At 45.4% G+C, this 10,428-nt stretch overlaps 1 protein-coding gene across 2 annotated transcripts in view; it reads left to right on the top strand.

The window, feature by feature from the left end:
* The first annotated feature begins 612 nt into the window (after positions 1 to 612).
* Positions 613 to 10,428, top strand: part of Sestd1 (SEC14 and spectrin domain containing 1) — a 102,650-nt gene continuing 92,834 nt past the window's right edge. Inside the window, exon 1 of one of the 2 annotated variants that reach the window (XM_040745677.1) lies at positions 613 to 663. The gene's annotated coding sequence lies outside the window, so the exon portion shown is untranslated. The remainder of the gene's footprint in view (positions 664 to 10,428) is intronic. The other variant, XM_040745676.1, reaches the window with a different exon arrangement.

The raw sequence follows: 10,428 nt of genomic DNA, 5'->3' as shown, positions 1-10,428 counted from the left end.
ATAAAATAAGAAAGAAGACTCTGAAGCAATCATCTTCAGAAAGCCCCGTTTGTGAATTTTGGATCATCCATTGGAAAGATCCCCCAGAGCCAAACAAAAGTCTGGAATCCCACCCAGTCCTTCCTCCCTGAAGCCCCTTCCCCTCCAGTTTCCCACCTTGGGTACAGGGGACCACAGGCATCCCAGCACACAGGGGTCACGTTAGACCAACGGGGAATTCGGGGACTCCGGGGAGGTAGATGAAGCTGGAGGAAGCAAACCGGGTGTCAGGGCCACTCCAACTCCAGCCACACTTCCTGACCCCAGGCCAGGGCTGCTTCCACCACCCACGCGGCCGGCCTCCTCCCGGTGGGGACCACAGGACGTCAATCCCAGGCGCCCCGCCCCCTTCCGTGCCGGGCGGGGTCTCCGCGCCTCCGCCACGGGCGCACGCGAGGTCGCGCGGACGGGCCGGGCCGCGGGTGCCGGGAGGTGGCCGGGCCACCCGCGCCGCCGCCCCCCAGCCTGACGCACGGAGGGCCGGGCAGCGATTTGCCGCGGGCCCGCCGCCCGGGCCGCTCCGCCCCCGGCCCGCCTCCCTCCCGCCTCGCCCAGCTCTCCGCCCGCCGCGCCGGCGTCCCCGCGTCGTCCCCAGCGCCCGCCAGCCCGGCCCGCGCCAGCCAGGTGAGTGCGGCCGCGCGGGGCGGGGGGCGCAGGCCACGCGGGACAGGGACGCGCGGGTCGCGGGCGGGAGGGCGGGCGCGGTCCCCCCTCCCATTCTGCCCCGCGGCCGGCCGGTCCGCGCCCGCCGCAGACAAAGCGCCCGAGGTGCGAGCCCCGCGGGCCCTCCCCGCTCCCGCCGCCTCGGCCTCGGCCCGCACCCGTCGCGCCCGAGCCCTGGTGGGGTCCCCGAGCCCCGAATCCAGCAACAGGTTTGAGTGTCAGCCTGGATTCAAGGGGTCCCCTCCTTCCTCGCGTGCGGGCATCCCGGGCAAGCCCCTGCGTCTCCGCGTCCCGGCCCGCTCCTTTGTGTGCGCCGGTGGCCGCCGGTGCGGGACGCGGGCTGCAGGGCCCGAGCTCAGGGGTCGCCCGTAGGACTCGGTTTCCCCGGGGCCTGCGGACCGGTCATAGCCCTCCAGCCCTAGAGGGCCACAAAGGGAGGCCCGAGGTACTTGGCCCGGGTGCGGAGAGAGTGTCCTCTAGAAGGAAGGAGAGCTGCAGTCTTCCTAGCTCTGGAGGGGATGGCGGGATTCACCCTGTCTGCGGCAGGGGAATGCAGACACTGACAACCCGGTGGTTCTCCCTGCTTTGACATCCTCTCGCACATGGCCCTCACCCAGAGAAGTTGGGAGTGCTGCTGTGGGAATAACTGGACAGCTGCTGTTTGACAGGTCCTAGCTGTCTTCTGGTTTTGTCTGTATCCAGCATAACCCACCATGCCTGCAGCAGTTTGACAAGCTCTCGCATTAAAATTACCACCCAGGGTACCCCTATGTTGGAAAATTCATGTGGTTTTCTTTGGTTGGATCAATTTTATTTTCTTAGTGGGATGGATTTACCCTTAATCCAGGAAGAAATCTCAATAAAGAACAGTTTATCTTTGTTTACAAACCTTGGGTCTTGTCACACCTCGCTGGTTTCATTGGTATGCTATTTTAGTATAACAATACTAAATAGAAGGAAAATATCTTCCTTTTGCTTTAGGCAATAAAATACTTTCTTTATTCTAGAATCAGGAAGCCTTTATACATAATACTTTTTGTGGATAGAACTTGGTGATGACAACAACAAAAACTCTAAAGAAATTGCAAAGCATTTACACTTCCCTATTGGCTTTATTTTTATATCCCAAATTCCAGGAAATCATTTTGCTGAATATGTATTCAGACATTCCAGATGAAATTTAACCTTAAAAAACTGGTTCTACTCTATGCATTTAAAGAGTTTATCCACATTTTAACCACTGGGATTGAGCATTGGAATAGTCCATGGGAGAGAGTAGGGTGCAGTGATGGACCCGGCAATCTCAAGCAGAATGCAGAATGAAGACAGAAAAGTTGGGTCTACCTAGGTTTCAGTAGATTGACAGGTGCCCAAAGGGATTTTAAACAGGCACTCTTACTAATGATGTATCTGAAAAAATACATACATCTTGATGTATGTATACGTAGTCTATAAGGATTCCCATAGAATAAACACAATCTGTATAGTTGATTCTTTTTAAGGAATAAGATTGTAGCAGATTAATGTGAACTTTATTGAAGACACCATTTGTGTATAGTATCTAATTTCAGAAAAACTTTTTTTAACTCATGCAGGCAAACGGGGTAATCTCTTGGGGAAAAAATAGGCCTTTACCTTAGTGTACTGGTTAGCTTTTGTCAACTGAACTGAAACTAGACTTAGCCAGGAAGAGGGAAATCTCAATTAAGGAATTGCTTCTGCCAGATTGGCCTACTGTAGCAAGTCTGTGGGGGTATTTTCTTGATTAATGATGGATGTGGAAGGGCCCAGTCCACTGTGGGCTGGTGCTGTTGCTGGGCTGGTGGTCTAAGCTCTATATAATAAGAAAGCAAACTGAGCAAGCCGTGGATGCAGCACTTCTCCATGGCCACTGTGTCCGTGCCTGCCTTGAGTTCCTGCCCTGGATCCCCTGATGATGGACTGTAACTTCAGGTGAAGAACTAAACCCTTCCTCTCCTTGTGTCTCAGCAACAGAAACCTAATTAGAATAGGAGAGCAGGGCACTTTTTAATAAAGGAGTGGACACTTAGATTTCTGCATAGCCTTGCTGGAGATATATTTCATGCCATAGGATTCACTCTTTTTTTTTTTTTTTTTGAGACAGGGTTTCTCTATGGCTTTGGAGGCTGTCCTGTAACTAGCTCTTGTAGACCAGGCTGGCCTCAAACTCACATAGATCTGCCTGCCTCTGCCTCCCAAGTGCTGGGATTAAAGGCGTGCGCCACCAACGCCCGGCTATAGAATTCACTCTTACAGTGTATAGTTTTGTAGTTTGCATAGTCACAAGGTTGTGGAAGTGTCACAGCCAGTTCTAGACAAGCACTGCTATTCCGTGTGTCTGTAGATATGCCTTTTCTGGACATGCCATAGGTGGGATTCTGCACTGTGTGGTACTCATATTATTGTATGTAATTTTTTTATGGGAGAATGCTATTCCATTGTATGGATATACTACAGTTTATTAATTCAGCTGACGCTTGTTTGGGTTACTTTCACTTTTCCTATTTTGTATAATGCTTCAGTGCATAGTCACTTTCAAATATTTTATGGACATATTTTCATTTCTCTTGGAACTATACCTCTGTGTGGAATTTCTGGTCACATGGTGAATATGGCCTTTTGAAGGACCATTCCCATAGCTGCTGTATATTGGCATTTTTATCACCAATGTATGAAGGTTCTATTTTCTTCTATTAATTTATTTTTGATGTGGTGTAGGTGGTGATGTTCAGAGTCTTGCACATGTAGGCACTTTACCAGCTAAGTTATACCTCCATACCCAAGGGCTCCCCTTTTTCTTTATCTTCACTGGTAATGTTTATATTTTTGATGAGTCCTTTTGATCTTAATGTATGCCCAATGATGTTGTTTTTATATACATTTTTTTGGGAGGGGAGTTCGAGACAGGGCTGCCCCTGAACTCAGAGAGATTTTCCTGCCTCTGTTTCCCGAGTGCTGGGATTAAAGGCATGCACCACCACTGCCCAGCTACATTTTACCTTTTAAATGTTTCTATTTTATTGGTGTATTTTTATTTGGAGAAATGTTTATAGTTTATATCTTCACAGGTATTTTTATATTTGATCTCTAAATCATGCTAGAAGGTAGATTTTATGTAGTTTACTGGTAGGTGAACAAAGATTCTATGATTTGTTTGTTTTTAAACTTTACACTTAGACACAGCATCTGAATGTGGACTTCTTTTGACTTTACTTCCTGCATTCTTCTACTTGTGAGGCATGCAGAAATTACATTTTGCTTGGTTAATGAGTGACAAGGTTGGGGGGAAAAATTAAACCAGATGAAAGTACACAAGTATATGAACATACTGCTTTGTTACCAGATTTCGTCTTGCTTTTAAACATAAACTGTTTCCCCCATCCTGATGGAGAAAGGCATGGCTTCCCCCCATCCTGATGGAGAAAGGCATGGCTTCCCCCATCCTGATGGAGAAAGGCATGGCTTCCCCCATCCTGATGGAGAAAGGCATGGCTTCCCCCCATCCTGATGGAGAAAGGCATGGCTTCCCCCCATCCTGATGGAGAAAGGCATGGCTTCCCCCATCCTGATGGAGAAAGGCATGGCTTCCCCCCATCCTGATGATGGAGAAAGGCATGGCTTCCTTACTTCAGGTGGGGAAACAGCCATGGTGTATCTAGCATCTGCTTCTTCATGCCTGGCTGATCCTAGAGCCCTGTGCTTATTCTCAGATAGTTAGCCCACAAATTTGGTGGCTTCTATTTTCTCATTAATTTATTCCCTTGAGGACTAAAATAATTGAGCAGTTTTGTACAAAAAATAATTATTTTTCTCTGGATTAAGTTGGAATTAAATTTTGTTTTGGAGGGTGCAGTTTCACTTTGAAGTATTGGTTCTTATTCCAGCTTGTTATGTGCCTCTTAAAATTCTAATGTGTGGAAAATTCCCCACTCCCTAGAAGCTGAGTAGGGACCATATAGTATTCATTCTTCATGACAAGTCCATTGTGCAGTGTGCCACCTGACACATAAGCAGGGACTAACATCTGTCAAATAATTGAGTATAAATACATTTATTAATTAGAAAATGATAATTTTTTTAAAGTATAAGATTTAGAAAATCTGGCATGGATAAAAATGGAAGTTGATTTAAGTCTCTCAGCACCATGTCTTACAGAAGTAACTGGCATGTTTAGGAACATGGTGATGAGTGTGCTTATTTTTCAACTTAACTCGGTAGACACATGCTGCAGTTGAATCCTTGTCTGTTAAATGAGTAAATGTGAGTGAATAAAAGAATCAGAGTTTGCTGTAGTAACTAGAGCAGTTCTAAGAAAGGAATACTTGGGCTCTGCTCTTATTTTATATTTTATTTATCAGACATGGAACATGCTAAGTATAAAAACTTAAAGAATAATGGGAATATAGAGTAGAGCTGAATATCTCCCTTCTCCACTTCCTGTCTCTTTACCCCCATTTGCCCCTGCAGTCACTCCTGTCCCAATCATCGTGTGCCACTCACATTTCTGGTCCTATATCTTTGTTCTTGTGTGTGTGTAAACACATTCACGTGACCCATTAATACACACATACATAAGCATGCATTCACAGGCGGCCTTTCTGTTACAGATCGATCATAGTACATGTATCTTTCTGCTTTTCACTTGAATGTGTTTAGACTTCTGCATCTGTAGTCACAAATGATAAGCATCATAATTATGTTCCCTTTTCAGGTTGTCCTTGCCTGGTTTTGGTGTGCAGATTAGGCATAGCCTTTAGAGATAAGTGGGACACTTTCCCTGTCTCTGTGCGCTGGGACACATACAGATGCCTGCCTGTCTTGTCAGTGTTCGTTAGCTATCACCTGACACCTATGGGGAATGGAGCACTCTGAGATGACCCTTCTGATTTTCCCCATTCTTTTTGGACTATCAAATTCCAGCACTTGCTTCCTGTTACGCTTTATGAGTTCTCAAAGGTAGATGATTAACTAAGTCAGTGTGTGTCGGGTCATAGTGGCTTTTCTCACAGAGCATGACAACGTAGAGTCCCACATGCCTGTTTACTGGCTGTGCTTTATAGGTGGGCTTCTTACACCTTCAAAATCCCACTGCCTTATCTATCACACAGTTCAATAATTTCTACTCACAGGGTCGGGGGTAGTGGGGTGAGGGAATCTCAGATGAGATACTGGGTCATATATGAGAAAGCCACATAATTGCCTGTAATAAAAAGTAAAAAGATTGGAGGTATAGTTTCGTTGGTGCAGTGCTTGCTCAACATGCTTGATGCCCCTGGTTCAAGCCCCAAAACTGCATAAACCAAGAGGGGTTAGCACATGCGTCTAATACCAACACTTGGGAGGTAGAGATATTCAGATCTCAAGTTCTGTCCTTGGCTGTAGAGGGAGTTCGAAGCTAGCCTGGCATATATGAAACCCTCTCCCATGGGAAATGCAAAACAGGGAGCAGCTAGGGCGATTTCTCAGTCAGTGGGTGAAGGTGCTTGCTGCCAAGCATGGTGTCCTGAGTTTGATCCCTGAGACCTACCTGGTGTGAGGAGAACCAGTTTCTACAGGTTACCTGTGACCTCCACAGGTACACGTTGGCCCATGTTGCCCCTCGCCTCCAAGAAAAAAAAATGGAAAGTTTTCTATTAATAAACTGTCGCATGCCTTTAGTGTAATTTGTTACTGTGGCTGTTATGATTATGTTTTAGCTTAGTAAGAAAAGACTTAAGGGGATAGAATGATGGTGCTTGGCTGGCTTCCAGAGTTAGAAGGATTTATAAAAACTCCTAGGCTATTTAGGCTTTAATTTTGGCAGACAGTTCTGTCCAAACACTTGAGGCTTTTGAGGCAGGCTATAGGGGGAAACAGTGGAGTGCAAGGCCTGGGTTAGCTTGTGTTACCCATTACCTGTTACCTGTTACCTGTTTGGTTTCAGAAAAGTGAGAGCCTCAGGTTGGTGTTTGAATACTTTCTTTTGTCTTTTTTCTTTTTCTTTTTCTTTTCTTTTTTTTTTGGTCAGCAATTAATGACCAACATTCAGGTTAGTTGGTTCAGTAAGATGAACTGTAGGCCTAAGTCAGAGTTGTAGTCTACATTGCACTTGCTAACCATTGGTATCTTGGATATGTCACCTACCTGCTCAAATCCTTCTGGGAGAGAACTGGTCTTTTCCCCACCTGGCATTTCCGACCCAGGTCTCATCATACATTACAGCTGTCCCCTCTGGGGGTGGGGATACAGGGAGTTGAGTGTGGAATGTCCTGGAGACTGAAATACTGATGTGCAAAAGCCCATCCAGGGTCGAAGGAGACTACTTATTTATTAATGATTCCCATGAATAAAATACAGATAGAGAATTGTTAATGTGTCCTAATGTCTGTGCTTAGGAGTGGTCTTTTTCAATACTTTGTTTTGCTCGTGATGGTTTTACCTACATAATTTATTACTTAGTACTCATATCGTTTTCAGTTTGCTCAGGTGGGGGCGGGGGCTGGGATACAGGTCCTAAAGGGAATCACAGTGTTCCTTGACAGTAGGGTGTGTATGTATGTGTGTTAAGACCCGGACTGGACAATTCCTGACAGTTCAGGATTTGCAGAAACCGCAGTGTCTTGAAAGAAATCCAGAAGGTCTGCATTAGAATTCACATCTTCCTTCTCTGACCTCTCAGGGTCATTGAGAAGGGAGCCTGCTCTTGTCAGCTGGTTTGTAAAGAGCTATTGATTATATTCTTGAAAGATGGTAATATTGTTTTTCCTTTAATAGGGATTGCTAGAGTGTTCGCTTCTTTCAGTTTCATTGATTGGATATCTTGGCAAGCTTTGAGTTAGGGATATGCAAAACTAAAAATGGTATTGGAAGATCACAAATGGAATTGATGCCCAATAATCCCACAGAAGGACTGGGAAACTCCTTGGAGGCTTCAGCTAATGTCTACTTAGTGGGAGTGGAAATCACAATGTTTAGGTTAGAGATAACTTTTGCCATCATGAGCTCATATTGTATCCTGTAGAGTTTCATTTATATTAAGTGAAGAGTCATTGTCATCCTCATCATTCCCATTGTCCTGGTGGTGGTCATCATCTGCTTCTTCTTGAACAAAACACACATTGGAACTATGGGTAGGATTTAGAAGAAGTGGATCTTGTATTCATAGAGCTTATCGTTTAATTGGGAGACAAGAAATGAAGATGCTTGGTATACGGACGGGGCTGTCAAGCATGTGTCTGTTCTTTGTAAAAATCAGTGTGTTGAATTGGACTTTGGTAAAGTGTCAACAGTCTCCTGAGGAGCACTGACAGGAACAGTACCACGCTTTGAAGATGTGACTGTGTATCTGTCTTGGTTATTTCAAAGAGTTTGTTTTGCTTTATGTAATGAGATAAGTCTCCTTCAAGAATTGTTCTATATGGACTGGGTGTCTAAATTCTTATGCTGGCTCCGGAAGCCAAAGCTGAATTTGAAACCCACCCCAGGGTGGCCCAGTAGTCTTTTTTTTTTTTTTTTTGGGTTTTACAAGACAGGGTTTCTCTGTATTGTTTTGGAGGCTGTTGGTCCAGCCCGGCCTCGAACTCACAGTTCTCTGCCTCCCGAGTGCTGGGATTAAAGGCGTGCGCCACCATCGCCCGGCTTTTTTTTTTTTTTTTTTTTTTTTTTTTTGCCCAGTAGTCTTAATGTTGAACTCCTTCTAGCCTTTGTCTCAGTACCAGCCTTGGTTCTTTGCTTTACATTTGTATAAAATTCTTAAGTCCTTAGTTCATTTCAGAGCAGAATGGAGGAGCACATGAAGGCAGACAGACTCACATGGCAGGGGCCAGGTATGGTGAACAGGTTTTGTTTCATGGGCCAGTGTGGTGGCAGCAGCTGGATTTAATGGGAAAACTACTGTGATCACTGAGTAGCAGGCTTGTTGTCATGGGCGGGAGTCCTGACAGCATGAGCATTGGTACTTGCTGTCCCTGGTGTAGATAAGACACATAGCATGCTAAAAAGCACAATAGGTGGGTGGCTTTTAAGTTTAGATTTTTCAGGGAGAGAGGCCAGTTTGAAGAAGACTCTGACAATGTGCTAGATTGGCAAGCAGCCCCACCCAGCTAGGATCCAAGCGCATTTAAGAAGCCATGATGGTGGGAAAGTCTCAATAGGTAATGGAGGAAAGTGGAGGGTTTCTTTTAATTTCTGGTGTTGATTTCTAATCTCTCCCACTCCTTATCTTAGTTTTGCAGTTTGTCTTAGTCCCCAAGTCCTTTTTATTATAAAAAGTTGATTGTGTTTTGAATTGGTAATGCATGCATGTATTTTGGTTTATAAGAGGCAAGCAAACACTTGTGGAAGACTTACTTCTGTTCTTCTTCCTTTGTGAAGTGGCTAGTCTCAGGTACATGTGTCCTTTGTCCTTCCAGAAGTATCTGTTCTATACATATGTGCTTTCTTATCCTTTTGACATAAAAGACACCTCAGTTCCTATGCCCACACTGTTTTCCAGAACTGTGTGTATACTGTCTGAACCTTGATTTCTTTTTGTTTCATGCCAGGACACTTGAAGAGCTTTGTTCTTCTGTCCCCTCCACCTTCCTTTTCTCTCCCTCCCTCCCTCCCTCCCTCCCTCCCTCCCTCCCTCCCTCCCTCCCTCCCTCCCTCCCTCCCTCCCTCTCCTCCCCCCTCTCTCATCTCTCTTCTCTTGCTGTTTTCTTTTGAAACAAGGTGTCCTATAGCCCAGGCTTGTCTGGAACTCTTTGTAGCTGAAGATGATATTAAACTCCTAGTCTCCCTGCCTTCTTCCCCAAGGACCAAGATTAAGGGTATGAGACACTGCACTTGGATTATGTATTTATTCTTTTGAGATGGGCTTTGCCATGTTGCCCAGGCTGCCGTTGAGCTACACTGGGTCCTCCCTTAGCATCCTGTTTTTGTGCATGCATGTGTGTTTGGTGCTGAGGATGGAGCTCAGCATCTCATACAGGACAATCGTGTGCCTTGCCTCTTGTGGGTGAGTGATCTGACACTAAGCTTTCCCCAGCCTCTTGCTCTGGAATAGTTCTAGATGTGTTACACAAGGTATCCCTCTCATTTACCTCACCTAGTTTCAGTTTCCGACTTTCTTTTAGAATGGCAGATTAGTCAAAACCAAAACAATGTTAGCATGTGATTGGTGACTAAATGCTAGGCTTTGTTTGGACATAATATGTTTTCTTATTTACTGTCCATTTTCTGATCCAGGACCCCTTAGAATAAATACTACATTGCATTACTACATTTCACTTGGCTCAGCCTTGTGTTTTGGATGACCCTAAGTTTTGAGAAGTACCAGTGAAATATTCTATTAGACTACCTGAGAACATCCCCGAATGAGAGGGGAGGGAAAGAGAGAGAGAGAGAGAGAGAGAGAGAGAGAGAGAGAGAGAGAGAGAGAGAGAGAGAGAGAGAGAGAGAGAGAGAGAGAGAGACTTTGCTCATGATCACAGCAGTGCTATGGGTATGTCGTTGACAAATCTTGGTATTTCTGTAGTTAAGCTTGTCACTTATTTTATGTAACCCTGCCATGCAGCATACACTACAGTGATTTATAATGGTTAAGACTGGGTTTTGGAGCTTGATCACCTCTGTCCAAACCCTAGCTCTACCCTGCAGTGTGATCTTGGGTTTCTTTTCCCTGGCACCCACCTTTAAGAGTTGTGGGAGGATTAAGTAAGAAGATGTGTGAGAATCCTAGGAAGC

The sequence above is a fragment of the Mesocricetus auratus genome, unplaced genomic scaffold (genome assembly GCF_017639785.1).
Source record: "Mesocricetus auratus isolate SY011 unplaced genomic scaffold, BCM_Maur_2.0 Super-Scaffold_100004, whole genome shotgun sequence".
Taxonomy (NCBI): Eukaryota; Metazoa; Chordata; class Mammalia; order Rodentia; family Cricetidae; genus Mesocricetus; species Mesocricetus auratus.
This window is presented reverse-complemented; position numbering and strand designations above follow the sequence as displayed.